This window comes from Sorex araneus, chromosome 1 (assembly GCF_027595985.1).
Source record: "Sorex araneus isolate mSorAra2 chromosome 1, mSorAra2.pri, whole genome shotgun sequence".
In the NCBI taxonomy this organism is placed as follows: Eukaryota; Metazoa; Chordata; class Mammalia; order Eulipotyphla; family Soricidae; genus Sorex; species Sorex araneus.
Window position 1 is genome coordinate 250,465,426 of NC_073302.1, and position 22,666 is coordinate 250,488,091.

Here is a 22,666-nt window from a genome sequence, read left to right on the forward strand (position 1 = left end):
TGCCCATAATTGTATCTTCCCCTTCTGCTGCTTCATTTGTTTATACTCCTTATCTTTCCTGGGTGATTACATTATCTTCTCCTTGCCCTTCTGCACTGTCTTTTCAACACAGCAGTCAAATATATGACTCATATACTCGAACTTTCCAGTTAAAGCCTCTAATGAGGCTCTTCTGTAATTCTGAGTACCCTTCCTCCAATTACTCACCCTATATTTTTCCTCCAAAGAACCATGCTGAAACTTCTTGCTCTCCTTGAATATGCCACACAGTGTTCTTATAGAATCTTTGCACAGACTTCATTCTTCCTAAAATATTCTTAAATGTGTCTTCATGACTAGTGACCTGGAAAAGATTCCTTCCTATTTAATCTTTCTGAAATGGCAGTTTACTTTTTGAAATTTTTTTTTGTCTCTATCACTAACATACATTTAATCTTTTTTTTTAACAATTAGCATACTTATATTTAGTTCATAAAGTTTAACTTGTCTTGCTAAGATGCAAGCACCAATTGAGTGTAGACCATGTATCAACAGTGGATCTTAGTTCACTGCTATATAGGTCCTAGACCAGTGCTGGCACACTGTTCATGGTCAGTAAATATTTGTTAAATTAATGAGTGGATAGGTATACTTCAAATCAGATATCAACACTGCTCAAGTTGAAATTCTTTGTTTGCTTGGTTGTTTTGTTTTGCGTTTAGGCCACACATGGTGGTGCTTGGGGGGGGGGTCTGTGCTCAGGGATCACTTCTAGCAGACTTGGGGGATTACGATGGCTGGTGCTGGGGATCAAACTTGGGTCCACCATATGCAGAGCAAGTGCCCTACCTACTGTACTATCGCTCTGATCCTCAAGTTGATTTCTTTTTGATAGACCTCCTTTCCCTTCTTAAAATGAAGTTGGACTGGATCAGTGGTTGTTTATTTTTTCCTTTTTTTTTTTTTTTGAGGGCACAAGGTTGGTGTATGAGGGGATTCTGAAGACTGCAGTGCTGGGAAGCATATGCTTTAGCCCTTTGAACTCTGCCCCATGAGTTCTATTTTATTTATTTAATACCACACCCTGCAGTCCCCAAGGTTATTTCTGCCCTTGTGCTTAGCAGTGACTCCTGGTGACACTTTGGGTGGACCATATGCTGTCCTAGGGATTGAACTGGGGTTGACCACATGCAAAGCTGAATGTTTTTAGATTCATTCATGTTGCAGTATAAGCCTGAAGTTCTTAGATTTTTATGGCTGAATATGTTATATGCACTTATTCACCATTTTATGAATATTTTGGCTTTTAGTATTTTGATTATGAACAAAACTACATCTCTGTAGAAATTTTATTTTGGGGGGTGGTCTTTTTAACTCCGGGGATCCTTGGGCTACTTCTGACTAAGCTGTCATCAACAAGGCTGGTGTTCCATCCCTAGGGCCTGAGAGAGTGGTACTGTAGCCTGTGGTGCTAGGGACCACTAGACACACCCAGAGGTGCTGTCAGGAGGGGACTGTCTCAAGGTGGTGAGACAGTGCATCTGGTGAAGATGCTGGGAGGCATTGTGGTGTAGTTTGATGCATGCTAGGTGTGTTCTCTAGCCCCTGTGCTATTTCCCCAGCCCCTGTAGAATTTATTTCATATATATATATATATACATATACATATATATATACACACACACACACACACATAGTCACATAGTCACCTATGCACAACAAAAAATTCCAACAAAAATGTACCTAGTTCTTTTAATCTATATCAGTATTCAATTCTGTCTAGATAGATATAAAGGCAGATACATGATACATAATAGAAAGACAGATGAATATATAAATTATTACATATCTATAGCATGGGCAGAACCTGGCAAGCTACTCATGGCATATTTGGTATGCCAAAAACAGTAACGATAGGTCTCATTCCCCGACCCTGAAAGAGCCTCCAATCGTTGGGAATGATAGTAAGGAGAGGCTGCTAAAATCTCAGGACTGGGAGGAATAGAGACATTACTGATGCCTGCTTGAGTAAATTGACGAACAATGGGATGACAGTGGTACAGTTATATCTATCTATCTATCTATCTATCTATCTATCTAGATATAGATATCTTCACTTTCCTGGAGTAAATATCTAGGAGTGGGGTTGCTGAATTTTATGATGTGTATGTTTAACTTTATAAGAAACTGTTAAACTTTGTTCCAGATAGGCTTAACATTTTGTGTACTTACAATCCTAGAAATGCTAATTGGTTTAAATAATTTCATCATTTGAAAAATTATTTAAGGGACAGAGATACAGTACTGTGGTAGAGTACCTGCCTTCCCTGTGTGAAGCTTGGGGTTTGATCTTGGGCACCACAGAAACAAAACAAACCCCAAAAAACTGGGTTATTTTTCTTATCTTTGGAAATTCTTTGTGTCTGAAAACTGGTGCGTGGATAGGTTTTGTCGCCATAATCCTTCGAGATGGGAACTTTTAGCCTAAAATAGCCTGAAGAAGTTAAGGCACAGCATTGTTAAATAATTGCCCAGAATAACTGCAAATAGCAGAATTGGGGTTTGAACCCAAGCAGATTCTAGAACTTGCACTGTGAACTGTTTGCCAGGTGTGTGTATGTTGCGGGGGAGGGGGGTGACAGTTGAGTTTTCAGTGCTGTTCATAGAACCAATATCTAATTCCTCTAGGTAATAAAATAATGCTGAGATGGACACCCCTCACCCAAGGGCAGTCGGTATATCTTAATAACAACTCTGGGATTATCTCCTTAGGAACAGCTGAAACATTGGTTTCCATTGAAGAGGGATAACTTGCTTGCAGTTTATGTCTCTTATTTAATTTAACGGCCAAATTCTTTTTAATCTTTTAAATTGCAAAATCTCTGGCCTGGGGATAGCTCTGGGGCAGAAGGCTGCCTTGCAGGCGTGATGCTACAAGTTCCATCCCGACTCTGCCCCACATACTAAGCACCATCCCTGTGGCATTGCCGTGCGAGACCCACAGTGCCACAGCAACGTATCCATCACCGGTACAACACAGCCAAGTGGGCAACATGACAGCAAAAGTGTGTGAGTTTTCACAGACAAGGGTGTGACTGTATCATCACAACCACAGCAAAGGGGAGGGAGAAAATAAACTACAAAATCTTTTCAATCCTATTCTAAATACCTGCCATTCTAAGTCACGAGGTTTGTACAAATGGATCAGTAGCAGAAACTTAGCTGTTTTGTGTATATACTTACTAAAAACACACTTTACTGTTGGGGGGATAGAATGAACTGCAAGCCTTGCGTGCAGGGGGCCTGATGTTTGATTCCTCGCTGGACTTGGTCACCTGAACACTGCCAGTATCGTGGCAGTAAGCAGTGCTGGGTATGGCCCCCAAACCAGAAATAAAACACCACCAAAACCAACACACACTTGATCTGTCTCACTTTGTCTTTTGATAATGCTGACTTGGAGGTAGTTTATGGTGATACATAGTATATAGTATGTAGGTTATGGTGACAGAGTATGGCTTCAAATAGCCCCTTTCAAGCTATATTTTTTGTAATTTTAAACCCTTTTAATCTTATTTCATATTACTAGTTTTAACATAATTCTTTCCCATTTTTTTCTTTTATGCCTTGTAATTTCTGTGTCTATTTTGCAGGGGGAGGGGAGAGAGAGGACAGGGCTCAACTGGCTTTGCTCAGGCCTCATTCCTTGGGTCAGGATCACTCCTCTGACAGTCTCGGAGGACCCTAGGTGGTGCTGGAGGATGATCTGAGTTGCAAGATGAGCACCCTACCTGCTCTACTATTGCTCCAGCCCCATGATTTCTACTACTCATTAGCTAAAAGATAGCCAGATAATTAGACTTACATGGAGGCTGTCTAAATTTTTAGCTCTGGAAAAAACAACTAGGTTTTTCAGTAAATAGATCCTCTGTCTGCTCAGAGGACCTATTAGTTTTCTGTTCTGAATAATCATTCTAGATAAACTCTTTAAGCTGTTTTTGATGTCTTAACCATAAAATGTTTAAAGCGTTTTTAATGGTAAATCATTAAACAGTGAATTTTATTTTAGTAAAACGTAACTATCAGGGATTGAGATTAATAGACACTTAATGGACTGAAAGTTGGTTCATAATCACGTTTTTGTTGCAGTGTGTAAAATTCCTAATTTAGTAACAGCTTCTTCTCTCAGGTGTACTATAAGACAGAATGATTTCTTCCGAGTAATTCACTGTAAGAAAAATGCTGGCTATTTCTTATTATTTCTTTCCCTAAAATAATAGGGTGAAGGCTAACTAGTGATTGCACTGGCATTTTTGAAAGTGCTGTAAGGCCATTTTTTTAAAATCAATTTATGCTCTTAGAATAAATTAATATTTACCCAGTGAGGGGCCAAGGCTAATAATGGTGGTAATACTATTTCAGCTGCTTAGGTACCTTTTCAGAGGTTAGATAACTTAGATGGTAAGACTTCACCAGTCACAGATTTTGCTGGGTATTCTTAGGATCTTAGCCTGGTGAGAAACACATGAGAAACTTTGATGTGTGGAAGATTTTATTTGAAAAGTGAAGAAAACAGTGACTATTGCTTAGATGTTAATATTATGAACCACTGTTACATTGGTAATTTGTTTAAAATGGGCTTTCATCAAGCTTGCTTTTATATTTAAAATGATTTTTCTGTATCAGGTTTTAGTTTCTAAGTCTTTGTTGTTTTTTGTTTTAAAATTTAAAATCCAGATTAATGCTCACTTACTTTTCCACTGAACTTTGAATTTTCAAGTGGATTTTATCTATTTAGTAAACTTATAAATCTGCATCTGATACTGCAGTTTGCTAGCTTTTCCAGATTACATAGCAATATATCCCTTTCATACAAGGGTTAATAAGTAGCCAGGTTAAACTCCCCAGTCCATTGTTAAATTAAAAGCCAGAAAGTTTGCTGTATTCTTTTCATTCCCTCCCTTACACTTTTCCCTTTCATAGTTGAAGTAACTTAATAATTAAATATTTTTTAATTGGAGATTTTATTTTTTAAATCAACATGGATTTTAATTTTGCTTTCTTATAGATGCATATTCTATTTCATTCTTACATTTAAATTATGGTACTATGTGCAGGGTAATGGATTAATCAGGGTAGATCTTGATCCTTGGCTCTGCCTCCCTCCTGCTTCTGTCCCTCTCCGCGTTTTTACCTGTAGATTTGCATGTTTGACCTGGCAGAATAATTGGGTTCACAGCAACATGGGCGTGCCTCCCTTAGAAACACTTAGTTTCACGTATGACTCATAAGCTGAAGCACAGACACCACTTCCCCAATCTACAGGAGCCATTTTAACAGCACAAAACTTGCCGGATTGCTTTTTTATTTTCAAGCTCAAGGACAGTATCTAAAGAGAAAGAGACTATTTGCAGGTAACTTGCTACGGTTTCGCGTTTGCTTCTGGCTATTTTCTGAGCTGATAATCGGAGGGTGGTTTTTACCTGTCGAAGAACATGGCTGAATGTGTGCTGAAACTCTGAAAAAATGTGTGTAGTCAGTCACATGCCTGATTGCACTTAAGTACTTGAACAAAGCGTTCAAAAGTTAGATCTTAGTGAAGCATTCTTTATACTTTGTGTGATTTCTCCTGTCCTTTATGATGAGAATAAAAAGAGATTTTTCTTAAAGCAAATTTTACTTATTAAAAATCTGATTATAGTTTTAAAGGTAGCTTGGTTGTTACGATTAAGTACTGTACTATATTTATGGGTAATCAGGGTGCTAAGAGAAAAATTTAGAGGGCCGTGGCTTTGTTTTTGCAGTTTAGTTAAGAGCAGGTTTGGGGACAGCTTGGTTTAGGTGCATGGCTCACTGGCTTTTCTGTCCTTCTTGAGTGAAATGATACTAAACATGTGCTTTAAAAATAGGACTTTTAAATAGTAGTTTAAGTGAAAGGAATGTTTATTTAGCTAAGAAAAGGGGGTTATTAAGAAGAAAAGACTAGAATGATTCATTTACTATTAGAAAACTTGTTTTGTAATTCACACTGAATCGAAAGTAAATTTGGGTATACAGTGATTACAAATGAAGTTTTTGGAAATAAAACCTTACAAATTACTTATTATGTGCTGTGATATTCAGGTGGTTCTTTGGTAATTAGTAACTTTCTAAGTGCTTGAAGTCAGAGGAAAGGTAAGATAAAAAAAGTTATTATTGTTTCTTATTCTTTGAAGGAAATGTTGCTACTAATAGCTAGTTTTGTGGTTGTACAGTAAAGGCACAGCAGACATTTTACCAGTTCAGCCTTGAGCCATTTGCTAGCATCTTTGTTTGCATATTGCTCCTTTAGTCAACCTAGTTGAGAGTGCTGAGGCTCTATTTACTTCTGGTCTGGTCTGTAAGAAGAAGCTAATGAAACTTTTTTCTGCTCTGTGTGTGTGTGTGTGTGTGTGTGTGTGTGTGTGTGTGTGTGTGTATGTGATTACGTTTCAAGGGGTACAAAAATAAGAGAAATTGAGGGAATTAGTTTCCTAAAATGAAGATATTGGTAAATTTTAAATAAAACACATGCAGGCAGTGCATTTCAGGTGGGTTGAGGTCGTGTGACTGACTCAAGGTTGTACAGAGCTTAATGGCTGGGTTTCCACTCGGGAGCTGCTCTCACTAGTTCATCCCAACAATTGGTGCTTTGTTTGAAATGATCTGTAGCTTCTTAAGAGTAAATAAGACCTTAATTAAGTTGCTTGATGATAAGAGGCAGCCAAATGGATTCATAATTTTGAAAATGTGTTCAAACCCGTTTCCTTTTTTATTAGAGAAATGATGTTGTATTTGTTCAACTTCTGTAGCAGGTTTCTTTCACTGTTAGAGTTTTTCATTGTTTGAAGCAATGTGACATTAACATGGGCATGTGTAGATAGAAAACAAGGATTTGGAAATTTAGATGCTTATTTCTGCTTTAGTTTTATCTCCTATTCTTTAGGAAAATAAATGCTGCCTTATATGATGACAAGTATTAAAATGTATGTGTGTATGTTTGTGTAAATGAAACTTTGTATGAGTTTATAAAATCTGGAGTCTCTATAGTCATCTTGAATTTAACCTTCCCATAATTAATTTTATTGCATTTGACATATCTTCTTCTTTATTTTAAGAGTTTACTATATAAGACTATAGAACAAACATGATGGCCACTTACCACCTGCATTGCAAACCATAACACCCAAAAGGAGAGAGAGAGTAAAAGGGAGTGTGCCTGCCACAGAGGCAGGTGTGGGGATGGGGTAGGGGTGGTGGGAGAAGTACTGGGAACATTGGTGGTGGAGAATGGGCACTGCTGGAGGGATGGGTACTCCATCATTTTATGACTGAAATGTAATCACGAAAGTTTGTAAGTCTATAACTGTACCTCATGGTGATTCATTAAAAAAGAAAAAAAATTCTTAAAGACAAGAGTCTGACCAAAAAAAAAAAAGTTTACTATATATACAGGTATCTTTCTTTCATTTTAGTTTTGGGGCCACACCCAGTGGTTTTTGGGGTCACTCTTGGTGCTGCAATGGGAGACAGATACTTAAAGGGATTAATGCCAACCCTTTGAGCTATCTCCCCAGTCATATTAATTTTTCATGCTTTGTTTTTTGTGGGTTTTTTTTGTTTTTTTTTAGATCAAGAGGAGTTGCTAACGAACTGGATGACATAGTTGGGTGTGGTGGTAAGGTGTTAAGAATACATTTTTTTAAATTAATTTTTTAAATTGAATCACAGTGTGATACACAGTTACAAAGTTGTTCCTGACAGGGTTTCATATAATGTTCCAACATCCATCCCTTCACCAGTGTACATTTCCCACCATCAATATCCTCAGTGACATGGGGTGGGAGGGAAATTAATGTGTTTTATTGAGATGATTAAGTTGTACTTTAGTTCTACTGTAATTTAGGTTTGAAATTTGGATTCCCCGCTCTCCTATTACTTGACGTTTGAATGTTGAATCTCCTAGATTGTGAAGTCTCAGAACATAGTTCAGTAGTAGATCCTCCAAAGTTGGACAGTAAGCAGGGGACAGACGACATGAAAACAGGGACTGTTTTTCCTCACAGATTGAGAATTTACTGCGGAATCAGGGCTTGGTGATATAGATGAAATGAATCACTGAGTGGTAAAATTTAGGTTTGGACTATTTGCGTAGAGATGAAAGATGCGTGAGACTTTAACAGTCAGAAAAGTTTATGGATCTTTAGGAATTATTAGTATGAGATAACGAATGATGGCATTTGCCTGTTTTAACCAGAGGTGAGAGATAGTAAAGCGAGTAGAGCGCTTGCCCTGTACGCGACCGTCCAGGGTTCAATCCCAGGCATCACTTATAGTCCTGAGTACTGCCTGAGTTGACCTTAAAACAACAACAAAACAACAAGAGAATGTTTTCACCAATAAGATAATAGTATAATTGAAATCAGAGATACTTTATTCTGTTACTCTTGCATTTTCCAACTTTTGATACATAAGTACCAAGTACCTAAGTAGGCTGCTTCTAGGGGTGCTAAATTTTTAAAAGGCCCATGGCTTTCAACTTTGATGAGCATGTTAGCCAGTTTCCAAATTCAGGGGTGCTCTTTTTCCTTATGACAAAGGAGTTGTCCTTGGCCTTTCCTCGAAACTGCTGAGAGAAGCCATATAAAGTGTTCCCTTCCCCAACAATACTCTTTAGTTCACAATTTGCTTAATTAATAAACCCAGAGAGAAGATTTACATCATAGGAACCTGGGGCAGGGATCGAAGCTCCTTTGCAGCAGGTGATCTAAAGTTCCAGGCTTCTAGGCAGCATGTGGGTCTGATTTTGGGGTCTAATTTTTAACTTTGTAGCAAAAGTTCTGAAGAACCAGACTTCTCCAGGGTACCAGAGTACCATCTCACCAACACCTGAGCTGAGCAATTCCCATGGGTAAAGTAAACTGCCCCATGTAATGGTTTGTGAGCTGCTAACCCAGCCACAGCATTTAAATTCCAATATAGGGGCTGGAGTGATAGCACGGCAGGTAAGGCATTTGCCTTGCATGCGGCCGACCCGGGTTCAATTCCCAGCATCCCATATGGTCCCCTGAGCACCACCAGGAGTGATTCCTGAGTGCAGAGCCAGGAGTAACCCCTGTGCATCACCAGGTGTAACCCAAAAAGCAAAAAACAAAAATAAAAACAAAAATAAATTCCAATATATACTTAATCGTGTAAGAATGTTATTATCATGAGGTGGTTTTGTTTTTGTATATTACTGTGTGTACTTTAATTTTTAAAAATGAAAGTTCAGTAAGGCCCTTTAAAAACCAAGGTCTCACTGGCATTGTAACCAAGGCAAAAAATTAACACTTACCTAGTAGTATGCTGTTAAAGCAAAAATTTCAAACTGTGTTAGAAGAGTATTCAATGACTTCAACTTAAATTCTGATTTTTCAGAACTCCTGTTGGCTTATCAGTATTTATTTTCATATATTAGATGATTGTGATACAGTTGCTGGTGGGATACACACTCAGAAAAGTAGATTACAGGTTTAAGAACTTTCACTTAGCACTTTTTTTTTTTTTTTTTTTTTTGCTTTTTGGGTCACACCCAGCAATGCACAGGGGTTACTCCTGGCTCATGCACTCAGGAATTATTCCTGGCGGTGCTTGGGTGACCATATTGGATGCTGGGAATCGAATCCGGGTCAGCCTCGTGCAAGGCAAACGCCCTACCCGCTGTGCTATCTCTCCAGCCTCCTCATTTAGCACTTTAATATTTAAATTTTATAGCAACAGTGATTCTTTGAAGCCCATGTCTCTTGTAATGAAAATGGAGTGATATGTTTTCAGTCTTAATTTTGTTAGCCTCTTCTCCCATTATTTTTTTCTTGGCTCATATTTTGTGTCATTTTTGATCTTTGTGGCTCTTCCTCTTTTATTTTCTTCTTGTACTTCCCAGCCTACTGACATTGACCACAAAATACAAATAATTGATTTTGTTATCAGATTAATATTCTCTTTATCTCTTAAAGGACTACAACTCTCCTAATGTTAGTTTTTTGTTTGAGTTGCTTTTGTTTCTGAGGATCAATCTCATTTCCTTATATTCTTATTCACAGACAGTGGAGGGATTTAAAAAAAAAATTGGGTTGCCGCCACTCACAGTGCTTATGACACTCCTGATTCACCACACTCCTGATTCAGTGCTCCTCGGGGACTATTCCTGGCGTGGCTCTGGGGACCATATGTGCTTCTGGGTATTGAACCAGGGTTGGTGGCAGCATGTATGGCTAGTGCCTTTCTTCCTCTATCTCTCTCCAGATCCTGGTTTGTTCTACTAAGTGATGCTGGATATTATTTTTGAGGTTTCATTTTTAAAAGAAACAGAGTTCTGGGTTTAGAGCAATAGTATAGCAGGTAGAGCTGTACCTGTGTGTGACTGACCCGAGTTTGATCCTAGGCATCATATAACGGTTCTCTGAGAACCACCACAAGTGATCCTGGAGTGCAGAGCAAGGAATATGCCCTGAGCATTGCAGAATGTGACCCAGAAACAAAACAATAGTAAATATATATATATATATACATATATATATATATATATATATATATATATATATATATAATAGCACTCACCCCACCCCTCTGAAACTCAGGACTCAAACCTAGGCCCTCACACATATGAGCCATGTGCTTTATCATTAGGCCACATCCTCAGCCCTGATTCTTTAGGGCTTTATTTGTTTTGGGTTTTGTTTTTTACATTCAACTGCTTCACAGACTGTATATTTATAGGCTTTGTCTTATATTCCATCTAACAGATGTAGATTTTTCACTGACTGTTGTAGGAATGGGAAGAATCTTATTGGTTGAGATGCCTGAAATGAATGCTTTTTTTAGTTGGTTAGATTGTATTTTGCTCCTTTGCTTGGAGCTGCTTCATGGAAGTATTGAAAATTAATAATGCTAGTGAGTTGAGTCAGCTTGATTAGGGCAGTTTTCAACCAGCTAAGCAATTTTTTAATCCCATTAGTATGGAGAAGTTACTAAAGGATTAATTTTTTTGTTTCACCTCTATCTTTGTGTATGTGTACTATGAAAGTGGTCGAATGGTCTGTATACTCTAGTTAAAGCGACATGTTATGTTACAAATGTTAAGTCTCCCCACACCTTATGAAACAAAAGGAATGTATGTTGGTTGCTTTATTGGAAGAAAGAAAAGAGTCATGCTGCCTGATTTAAGTCATACATACTTTTGTGCAGAAACTGTTTATTCCAGTTTTAGGTATGTGAATTGATAACCATCTTCATCACCAGAACTACTTTTTTTCACTTTCATTCTTTCTGCCTTATGGTATCAAAATTTCTTTCATTTACCCTTTAACTTTTTGTAGTCGTCAGTTTTCTTTTATCTCCATATTTTGTTCTCCTGAAATCATTTTAAGAGAAATACACCTACCAACTGGGTGATACAGGTCAAAGGATGGAAACTCATGCTTTACTTATGGGGGCCCTGGGTTAGTCTCCAGCTCTCTCTGGTCCCCTGAAAACTACTGGGAGCAATCCTTAAACACTGCATTGGGATTTACCAGGCACCATTGGCTGTGGCCCCAAACCAAAAGCAAGATTACTGGACTATGTTTTGGGGGTAGTTTTGTAAATTTTAAGTGTATGTTACAGTAACACGCCCAACCAAAACTGTCATCATTGTCCCCCTACCAGAGTCCATATGGACCCCACCTTAATCCTCTCAACCCCATTCTTCCTCCCATTTTTAGTAACCTCAGTTCTGGGGTAAGAAACTTAGAGTTTATTTTCAGTTGTCTTTGTTTCCTTCAATGATTTTTTTTTATATCCCACATATGAGTAAGATAACCCATTTTGGCTTTCTCGTGACTTCCTTCACTTACCATGAACCCCTCCATTCAGTTCCACACCCTGTCATGAATGGCAATGCTCATTTTTTTCTTATAGCAGAGTAGCACTGTAGCACTGTCGTCCCATTGTTCATCGATCTGCTCAGCGGGCACCAGTAACATCTCCATTGTGAGATTTGTTGTTACTGTTTTTGGCATATCGAATACACCACGTATAGTGTGCGGGCAAGGTACTCTCAGTAGCTTGCTGGGCTCTTCGAAAGGGACAGAAGACTCAAACCTGAGTTGGCGGTGTGCTCGGCAAATGCCCTAACACTGTGCTGTCGCTCCAGTTCATAGCAGAGTAATATTCCATAGTGTGTGTGTGCGTGTGTGTGTGTGTATTCATTATCTATCATCTATATGTGACATAATCTTTTTTGTTTTTGTTGTTGGGCCACATCTGGTAGTGCTCAGCGTTTGTTTTCTCTAGCTCTGTGTTTGGGGGTTGCTTCTGGCAATATTGGACCATGACATGCAAGAGATTGGACTGGTGACCTACCACATGCAAAGCATGCTCTTAACTAACTGCTGAGATACCTCCCTGGCTCCTACAGCACATCTTCTTTATCCTCCTCAGTTTCATTGGACCCTCATCTGTCATTGGTTGTTTTCATATCTTGCCTGCTGTAAGTAGTGCTGCAGTAAACATAAATACATTTTGAATATAGCTTCACATCTGTGTGTATAAACTTAACCGCACCAAAGTTTAGTGTCATTTCTATAATTAGAGTTATCCACTTCACCTTTCTATACCTCCCTCCCTTCTCTGCTCCTCTCCCTGGCCACATTTTACCTCTTGGTTTTAAGAGTTAGTTGTAATTGCTTTTGTTATTTATATTCCTCATGTGAGTGAAACCATCTGGTGATTGTTTTTAAGTTTTTGATTTATGTTTAGCGTAGATATCTTGAATTTAATCCTGTGGCACCAGAAGATATGATTTCATCTTGGGGAGGGGGCAGCAAGGGATTTGGGGGCCATAGCCAGCAGTGCTTAGGTCTTACTGATTCTATACTCAGGGATCACTTGGCAGTGCTCTGGGATCATGTGTGGTACTGCGAATCAGCCTGGAGTTCACAATACACACATCTTAATCTCGGTACTCTTTGGTCAAATTATTTCATCTCTTTAAATATCAGAGAATTGTATTTTAACATATATAGTTTCTTTATCCAGTCATTTGTGATTGCAATATAGGTTATTTCTTGACTATTGTGGAAATGCTACTATGAACATAGGGTGCATATATATTTTCAAGTTAGTGTTTCCATATTCTTGAATAAATAACCTCGGATTGGTATTTATGAGTCATGGTATTTCTATTTTTAGTTTTCTTAAGGAATTTGCATATTGTTTTCCATAGAGGCTGGGCATATTTACATTCCCACCAACAGTTATAAGAATTTCTTTTTTTTTTTGCCCTGAACCTTCTCACACTTGTTTCCAGACTTTGTAGATAGGACTCTCACTGGTGTGAGATGATAGCTCCTTGTGGTTTTGATAGTTAATGATAATGACCATTTCTTTTTCCTTGGCTTTTTGGCCATCTATGTCTATGTCTGTATGTTTTCTTTGGAGAAATCTTTAAATTTTTTTTTTGCCCATTTTTTGATTTTTGATTGGAGACTTTGTATTTTTGTTCTGAGTTCATTTAGTATATTATATACCCTTTGATGTTTGATCTTCTCCCAGTCAGTTGATTTTCTTTTTTGTAGTGGTTTCTTTGATTCTACAAAAGCTTTAAAAATGTCATAAACGCACACACACACACAACACACACACACACACACACAGAGTCTGTACATAGTCTCTTTTAGCTATTAATCCTACTTGTTTACTTTTACTTTTGTTTTTGCTTCCCTTGCTATTGGAGTCAAACTACCAATGACATCTTTGGGGTGGATTGTCCAAAAGTGCATTGTCTATGTGTTTTCTTTGTATTTTGTGGTTTCAGGTCATGTACCCATGTGTCCATTTTCAGTTATTTTTTTTTGTATATGCTCCTAAATGATATGAAATAATAATCTAGTTTAATTTGTGTGGCTATCCATATTTTCCAATACCATTTTATTGAAAAGGAATTCCTTACTCCATCCGTTGTATACTCTTGGCTTCTTTGTTGAAACTTAGTTGTATATGATTTCAGTTCTATTTTATTGGCTTGTGTGTTTTGTTCTAATACCAACTATTTTGATTATTAATTATAGTGTAGTTTGAAGTTCAGGATAGATATCTCCTATCCTGAACTTCAAACTACACTATAAATAATTTTGGGAGAGAGAGGTTATACCTGGTAGTGCTCAGGGAATTACACTTGGATGATGCTCAGAGATAGTTTTTTTGCTTGTTTGTTTTTTGGTTTTTTGGTGGTCACACCCAGCGATGCTCAGGGGTTACTCCTGGCTCTGCACTTAGGAATTACTTCTGATGGTGCTCGGGGGACCATATGGGATGCTGGGAATCGAACCCGGGTTGACCGTGTGCAAGGCAAACGCCCTCCCCGCTGTGCTATTGCTCCAGCCCCAGAGATGGTTTCTGATGGTACTCAAGGAACCAACAGAAGTGAAACCTGAGGCTTCCATGTACAAAGCATGCGCTCCAGCCCCGTGAGCTCTCTCTAACCTATGCCTCCATTTTTTAATCCCCCCCCCCCATAGGGTAGCTTTGAGTGTTACTTGCTGTAGGTAATATGATCTTTTTTATTTTAAGGCTATACCAGCATTGCTTCTTGACTACTCCCACCTTGGTGTTCCAGGATTATTCCTTGGCAATGCTTTTGGGACCATGTAGTACCAGGGATTGAACTCTGACCTCCTGCCTTCAGAACTTGCATTCAGTTCATTGAGCTGTCTTTTTGACCCAATATGTTCATTTAATTGTTTTTTTTCTTCCATTTTATGAGCACAGTATTTTTCCATTTCTTTGCCACCTTCTATTTCTCTTTTAACAATGTCTTATTTTTCGTATATGGTCTTTTACTGTCACTGTCATCCCGTTGCTCATTGATTTGTTCAAGCGGGCACCAGTAACGTCTCTCATTGAGAGACTTATTGTTACTGTTTTTGGCATATCCAATACGCATGGGGAGTATTTGCCAGGCTCTGTCATGCGGGCTCGATACTCTTGGTAGCTTGCTGTGCTCTCCGAATTTCTTTCAGTTAAGTTTGTTTCCAGGTATTATGTTTTTGATTATTTATAGATCTACTATTTTTTTTCCTTCTTCTAATTGTGGACAATAGCCTCTTGTAAAGAACTTGTATATTGGTAAATATATGCTTTATATTGACTTTTTTAAAATCTCTTCATAGTTTTAAATTTTTTTTTGAGTGTTGAAGGAAAGTTGACAACAAAAGATTACTGCACAATTAAAGCTAGTGCTTAACTGCCATTCTTAGAAATAAATCTTTTATTTTGGCCCTAGCTTAAATTTTATTTGTAGTTTTTCTTTATTAGTCATTTATTTGTATTTCTTCAAATTCTTTCGTTAAATAAAATTTTATTAAAATTGGGGAAAATATTAAATTATTATATTAAAGCATTAAACTTGATAATAAAGGAATGCAAATTAAATTTTAAAAATTTTGTTACTCATGTACTGAGGAAGTTAAAATGTTAAAGGTTCATGACAACGCCTTTAAAATGTGCATGTTTGTAGTCTGTATAAACAAACTTCCCATTTTATTACTTAGGTTATTGTCAAATGACTCTGAAATCCTGATTTCAAATGAGCTCTTTGTTCTTTGTAACATTAAAATCCAACAGTCTTGTTCTGTGAATAATGCTTTTCTGATTTTATAGTCATTCATTGGTTATCTGAGTGTTTCAGAAGTTGACATACTTTTGAAACTTAACATTTTAAAGTACAGCAAAATTTGTTCATAGAGGGCTGGAGTGATAGCGCATTGGGTAGGGTGTTTGCCTTGCATGCAGCCTACCCGGGTTCGATTCCCAGCATCCCATATGGTCTCCCGAGCACTGCCAGGGGTAATTCCTGAGTGCAAAACCAGGAGTAACCCCTGTGCATCGCTGGGTGTGACCCAAAAAGCGAAAAAATAAAAATAAATAAAAATTTGTTCAAAGGCTATGCACTGGAGAACTAACACACTCAAAAGTAGTGGATAAAATCCATTCTCCGCTCCCCCCAAATTCTGATTTTTAATTGAAGCCTGCATTTTCTTTTCTTTTTCTTTTTTTAAAAATATGGGAGTACTGCTATTTATTCAGCTGTTGATTAAGCTGATTGAATCGGGCATGAACTCTACATTACTTTTTTTAATTCAGAAAATCAAGTTTATTATTTTTAAATTATTACTTTTAAAAATTTTTTTAATGCCATGAGATAGTTAAAAAGCTTTCCTGTTTGAGTTTCAGTCATACAATGATCAATCACCCAACCCTCCACCAGTGCACATCTTCCACCACCAAGGTCCCCAGTATCCCCTCCTCACACCCCTCCCTCTGCCTCTGTGGCAGACAATCTCCCCCATACTCTTTTTTGTATTCCTTTTTATGAATGAAACTTGCATTTTCAAGTGAACTATAGTTGCATTTTCAAATCAACTGTTAGTTGATTTTCCAGAAATCACAGACTCACTTTGTCCATTTTGGGGAAAATGCCTTTCAGATATCCAATTCTGGATAATGAGCAGTTCTTAAGAATGTCATTCCTTGAAAAGCGGCTAGGTTAGCTCACAACAATACTATTAGTGCTTTTCTTCAAGATCGCCATTGTACTTTAGCTGTAACAGTAATATTTTATGCACTGTATTACTGTCATCCCATTGTCCATCGATTTGCTCGAGCGGGCGCCAGTACCGTCTTCATTCGTCTCTGTCGCATATTAGTACAGCCCGATGGCGTACTCTTTCAGGATCAGGGGAATGAGGACTGTCATTGTTACTGTTTTTGGCATATCGAGTACACCATGGGTAGCTTGCCAGGCTCTGCCGTGCGGGTGAGGTACTCTCAGTAGCTTGCTTGGCTCTCCTAGAGGTCTGGAGCAATATCATAGCGGGTAGGGCATTTGCCTTGCACCGACCCACCTGGGTTCGATTCCCAGCATCCCATATGGTCCCCTGATCACCGCCAGGAGTAATTCCTGATTGCATGAGCCAGGAGTAACCCCTATACATTGCTGGGTGTGACCCAAAAAAGCAAAAAAAAAAAAAGAAATTGTATGCACACTTCAATTTTTATCACCCAGAATGTTAAGATGTATTTATATATGAGGGGGGGGGAAGGTGTTATTTTTGTTTTTATTTTTTTAATTTTTGGGCCACACCTGACAGGGCTTAGGGCTTACTCCTATCTCTTCACTCAGGGATTACTCCTGGCAGTGCTCAGAGAACCATATTGGGATGTGGGGATGAAACCCAGGGTGGCTGTTTGCAAGGCAAGCACCCTACCTGCTCTACTATTTCTCCGGCCCAAGAATAAATAGTTTTTATTCTCTAGCTTAGGGAACTTAAAGTTGTCTTTTTCTTTATATGTGAGGACTGGATTGGAGGGTTGCATGCTTTGTATGTGTGAGTCCTGTGTTCAATTCAGTTCAGGCAGTGTCACAGAGCACTGCAGGGTGTAACCCCCCACCTCCCACCTCCCCCAAAAAAAAACCCAAAAAGAAAAAAAAAGATGACTGCTACTTTGAAATACAATGACTGGTATAGTTAGGCAGCATTGTTTTTTTTATTTTTCTGTGCCTGAACTCAGTGTCTCAGACTTGCCAGGCATCTGCTTTCGCACTGAGCCTCATAAATCCCTGGCTCCTTGGTGACATAGCCATGATTCAGTCTAGGCCCTAGCACTTGTCTGTCTTGGACTGTCCATTTGACATTAATGGAACTGTCAACCTGCTGTAAAAAGGCAAGTAATTCCTTAAATATTTCTCTGAAAGTAGTTGTGGACTCATGAATTTCCTGAAAGAGTTTTCTGGATCCTCTCTGGGCCTGAGGATTACATTTTGAGAATGCAGCATTGGAAATAATTCAGATGTCCAAAAATAGGGATTGATTAAATCGTGGTTTGTACTGTCATGTGGTTGAACAACAATAGATACAAGTTGATGTTAAATATGTACGTTGTATGGTATTTTTCTGATTTTTGATGCTTCTAATGAAGTGTGCATTTCTCAAAGAAAGTGAAAGTGTCCATTCTGACACTCAGCATCTCCCTAGTTGGTGATCCTTGTGTCTGAAAGGAAATTAAACGAGGGAAGAAGGCAGTGAGTTACTGTGCCCCTCTCAGTCTAAGAAATTTCTATGCATTAACTTTTAGTTTTTCACAGTAACAGGAATTGGCAGTGATATGAATCATTTTTACATGCCAAGTGGAAAAGATAAGTATGCTTTCAAATAATTGAAGAGACTATAATTGAAGTCATTTCAATTATAGATTCAGTTCCTCATTAGTCATTTCATGATTTACATTTTTTCTGTAATGTGATCTGGGAGAACTTCAAATTGCTGTATTTTACTCAACTTCTAGTCAGACTGGCTGGTGATTTTTTTCTTGGCAACTTAGAATATGTCAGTAGCCCCCGCTGTGATGGTGATGGTGGTGAAGCCTGCTCCTGTTAGGCAAGTTAGAAAGAGGTTGATGGAATTAAACTCCCAAGGATTTTATTAATGGTTTACCCAAGGTGGGCTATATTTGATATATGGGAATGCTTTGTGAGGGACAAATTGAACATAGGCTGCTTTGTCCTTCTTAGATACTTGTAGTGGAAGACTAATAATTATGGGTTGTCTTTAGTAATATTTTCCCAAGCACTTAATTCTAGGACATGTTTAATATGTAATATTCCTTTACAAATTATTTTTTATTTAAATTTTTGTTTTGTTTTGGGCCATATCTAGTAGTTCTTAGGAGCAATTCTTTGTGCTAAGGAGTGACATCCTGGCCACATGCAAGGCCAGTGTCTCACCTTCTGTACATCTCTCAAGTCCTTATTTGTTCAGAATTTTTTATCTTGAAGAACTTGTTAAAACCAGCAGGAAGAATATATGCACTATAATAATACTACTAAATATATCACACAGGGTCAGAAAGATAGTACAGTGGGTAAGGTGCTTGCTTTGCGTGTGACAGATCCTGATTCAGATCCCTGACACCAAATATGATCCCCTGAACACTATCAGGAGTAAGCCTGGAGCACTATTGGGTTTGGCCCCAAGGCAAAAAAATAAATATACAACACAAAGCATATGTTTTAAAACAAAAATAATTAGAAAATTTTAGATTTAAATTGGAATAATCAAATTAATGTTGCCTGTGTTTTAGTTTGAGAAGTAGTTTGAAAAGTTTGTATGTGAAACAGATTTGTTCTGTTAGTCACTTTGTTAGTCATATGAAAATGTTTTTTACTTGTAAACGTTTTAAACCAGACAGTCTCTTTGGTCTTTGGATTTTTTGGGTCACTGACAAACTTGTGTATTGCTATACGGTAATTTATAATTAGCTAATTCCCTGTTAGTCATGAGTAGGCAGAAAGGAAGATGGAATGGTCTTTTGCTTTGGTAGAATACAAAAGTTTCATATCTCTGTTAACTTGTTGAGGACGTAGTGGGTTATCTGTGCACTGTGAATGATGATCCTCTCAAGCATCAGAATGTGAGGGTGTAGGAAGAAAATGTGTGGAAAACTGTACTTTCACCTCAGTTTGCTGGCAACACTTAAACTTCATTCCATAGGCTTTAGGGACAATTGAGATACTACACTTATAAGTTAGGCCAGAAATATACTGAAGATATAAAATATTTTACAATGTTGGAAGGCACTATTAACTTTTGCACTTTTTAATATTCTTATTTTTGGAAATAGAGGTTACTGGAAAGCAGAAAGGAAAGGAGAAGAAACTCCCCAGCTAGGGAGGAACTTCGTATAGGACTCAGTTCCTTTTGTACTTTATAAAAGTATGAAGATCTAGTTTCTTCTGGTTAAAAAATACTAGGCAAAATGAGTTTTTTCCCAAGTTATTCACATTCACTTTAGTAGCATGGTGTCATGCATAATGGTGATTTTCAGGTGTATTTTAAAATCATTTAGGAAAGAGCGATCACAAAAAAGCTCATTATGTTTATGTGAAGCAAAGTATTGAGTCATTTTGGACATTGACCTAGAGTGGAAGAGCATCAAATATTGGTTAATTGCAGTTATGGTAGTTTACAGCTTAGGTAATAATTGACCAATATGAATGGGAGAAAATTACTGCGTTGTGCCTGTGTTTTATGAATTATAAAAAAATATGAGTGATAAATTAGGAGGACACTCGGCATTGAAAGTTAGTCCCGTGGTATAGTGAATTGGATATTTATTTGCCTAAGGATTCAGCCGTCCAAAGTGGAGTGGCAGGGCTGGCATGCAGCTCAGTGAGAGGCGTGCTTGCCTTACATGTGTGAGGCCCTGGATTCGCTCCTCAGCACCACAGGAAAAGAAGGAAAAAATGGAGTTCTGTTTGTTTTGTGTATAGTTAATAATTGATACATAAGTAAATAATGTAAGCCAAGTTATTACTGTAAAGAAATGGGCCAGGGGGTGGAGATAGTATGGCACACAGCTTACAGTCTGGCGGAGGGCTGATAAAAAGCCATGATAAAAGGCCAAGATCTGGAAGGCAGGGTTTTTGCCCTCCTTTGTTTTGAACCAGATTCTTAAAGGTTGATTTTATTTGCTGTGGTAGTTATCTTTTGGGGGAGGTTAGGTAGGACCAGGTGGGGAGTGGGTTATAATCTTCAGTGCTCAAGTTTATTTATCTATCCAGCAAGGTAAAATAGTTTAAGGACTGTTCTGTCTTTTAGACATTAGATTTTTTTCTCAGTCATTGTGGTTTTCAAGTCTTAATGATAAAAGTGTTTACTCCTAAAAATACTTCAGAAAACTACAAACCTTTTGTGTGCATAATAGTAGATTTCAAGTTAAAAACCTTTTTTGTTATTTTTATAAACATTCTTCCCCTGGTGTATAGTCTCTCTGACACCATATTTAGATACATTTTTACATGAATAATTGGACTATTTATAAAACAAGATATAAAGATGTAGCAGAGAAGGCAGGAAATACTTGACATTTGTATGCCATATCTTGTTCTCTGCTTCCTGTCAGTTAAACCACGATGAGAGGAACAGAGACACAGATGTACAATTACTTCTTTAATTTCCAATTAGGGAGATCAGTTAAGTATAAAGCTTGTTTTGGTAAATGTATGGCACTTGATACTAGGTGTGTTAAATAAACTTGTTTTGTATAATACATATAGTATGAATTCTGAACAATTACTATAGAAAATATAACTTTTACATAATTCACATGTTTACTCTTGTGTTACTTTTACAGCTATAAAAGATTCATGTTCAAATTTACATATGGCATATGTTCAGTACAAAATGATAGGCTAACATGTTATGCTCAAACTTTTAATACTTAAATATATATTTTTGTATATCAGCAATACTTAAACATTATTTTTTGGGGTATATCTTTGCAGCTTTTAAAACATTTTTAAAAAATCAGAGCTGGAGCAGTACTACAGTGCATAGGGAGCTTGTCTTGAACGTGGGCACCGTGGATTTGATTCCTGGCACCCTGTGTATGGTCCCCTGAGACTGCCAGGAGTGATCTCTGAGTATGGAGCCAGGAATAAGCCCTGACCACCACCAGCTGTGGTCTAAATTTTTTAAAGTAAAATTAAATTATTTATTTATTTATTTATTTATTTATTTTGCTTTTTGGGTCACACCCGGCAATGCACAGGGGTTACTCCTGGCTCATGCACTCAGGAATTACTCCTGGCGGTGCTCAGGGGACCATATGGGATGCTGGGAATCGAACCCGGGTTGGCCGCGTGCAAGGCAAATGCCCTACCCGCTGTGCTATTACTCCAGCCCCAAAATTAAATTTTTTAAAGTAAAATTAAAAATTAAAAAGTAATTTTTTAAAGTCTAAATTTTTTAAAGTAAAATCTTAGTTACAATTTTAAGATGATGAAAGGAAATTGTAAATATTGAATTGTCTTAATAGTTTGTAAATCTTTTCATGCTAGATCCATGTCATTTTGGGGAAAAATTATTTTTCATATTCAGTGATTTAAGCTATTAGCTTTACCTTTGTTTCCACCTGGAATGCCAGCTTATTGCACAGGCCCTACCACACCGTACCATCCCCTTCTTACGCACACTCTGCTTACCAAAAGGAATGGCTGCATACCACATGCGAACATCATTTCCTGTGGTGTTTCCTCAGAGAAAACTATTTCTTTCTCTTTATTCTTTCAAGAAAATTTATTATATACTTTCTTCCACATTTTTCCTTTCCCTCTATTTGTTTTGATTTTTACTGAAATGAAATTAATCTCCTTCCATTCTTGTTAAAACTGACAAGTTTTATATTGGTCCTCTCAAAAGTGTGACTGAGGGAGCCGGAGTGATAGTTAAGGCTATTTGCCTTGCACACATCCGACTGGGTTTTTGTCTTTTTTTTTTTTTCTTTTTGGGTCACACCCAGCAACGCACAGGGGTTATTCCTGGCTCTGCACTCAGGAATTACCCCTGGCAGTGCTCAGGGGGCCATATGGGATGCTGGGAATCGAACCCGGGTCGGCTGCGTGCAAGGCAAACGCCCTACCCTCTGTGCTATTGCTCCAGCCCCCTCTACCTGGGTTCTATCCCCAGCACCCCATATGGTCCCCCAAGCACCATCAGGTGTAATTCCTGAGTGCAGAGTCAGGAAAAATCCCTAAGAATCTCCAGGTGTGACCCAAAGTAAGTAAATAAATAAAATAAAAAGTGTGACT

The 22,666-nt window shown here is 37.9% G+C and overlaps 1 protein-coding gene across 3 annotated transcripts in view; it reads left to right on the forward strand.

Moving 5' to 3' along the window:
- ELF1 (E74 like ETS transcription factor 1) overlaps positions 1 to 22,666 on the forward strand; it is a 121,839-nt gene that overhangs the window by 22,748 nt on the left and 76,425 nt on the right. Inside the window, exon 1 of one of the 3 annotated variants that reach the window (XM_004604601.2) lies at positions 5,310 to 5,393. The exons of the other annotated variants lie outside the window; for them this stretch is intronic. The gene's annotated coding sequence lies outside the window, so the exon portion shown is untranslated. Of the gene's footprint in view, positions 1 to 5,309; positions 5,394 to 22,666 lie in introns of those variants that run through there. 3 annotated transcript variants of the gene reach the window in all.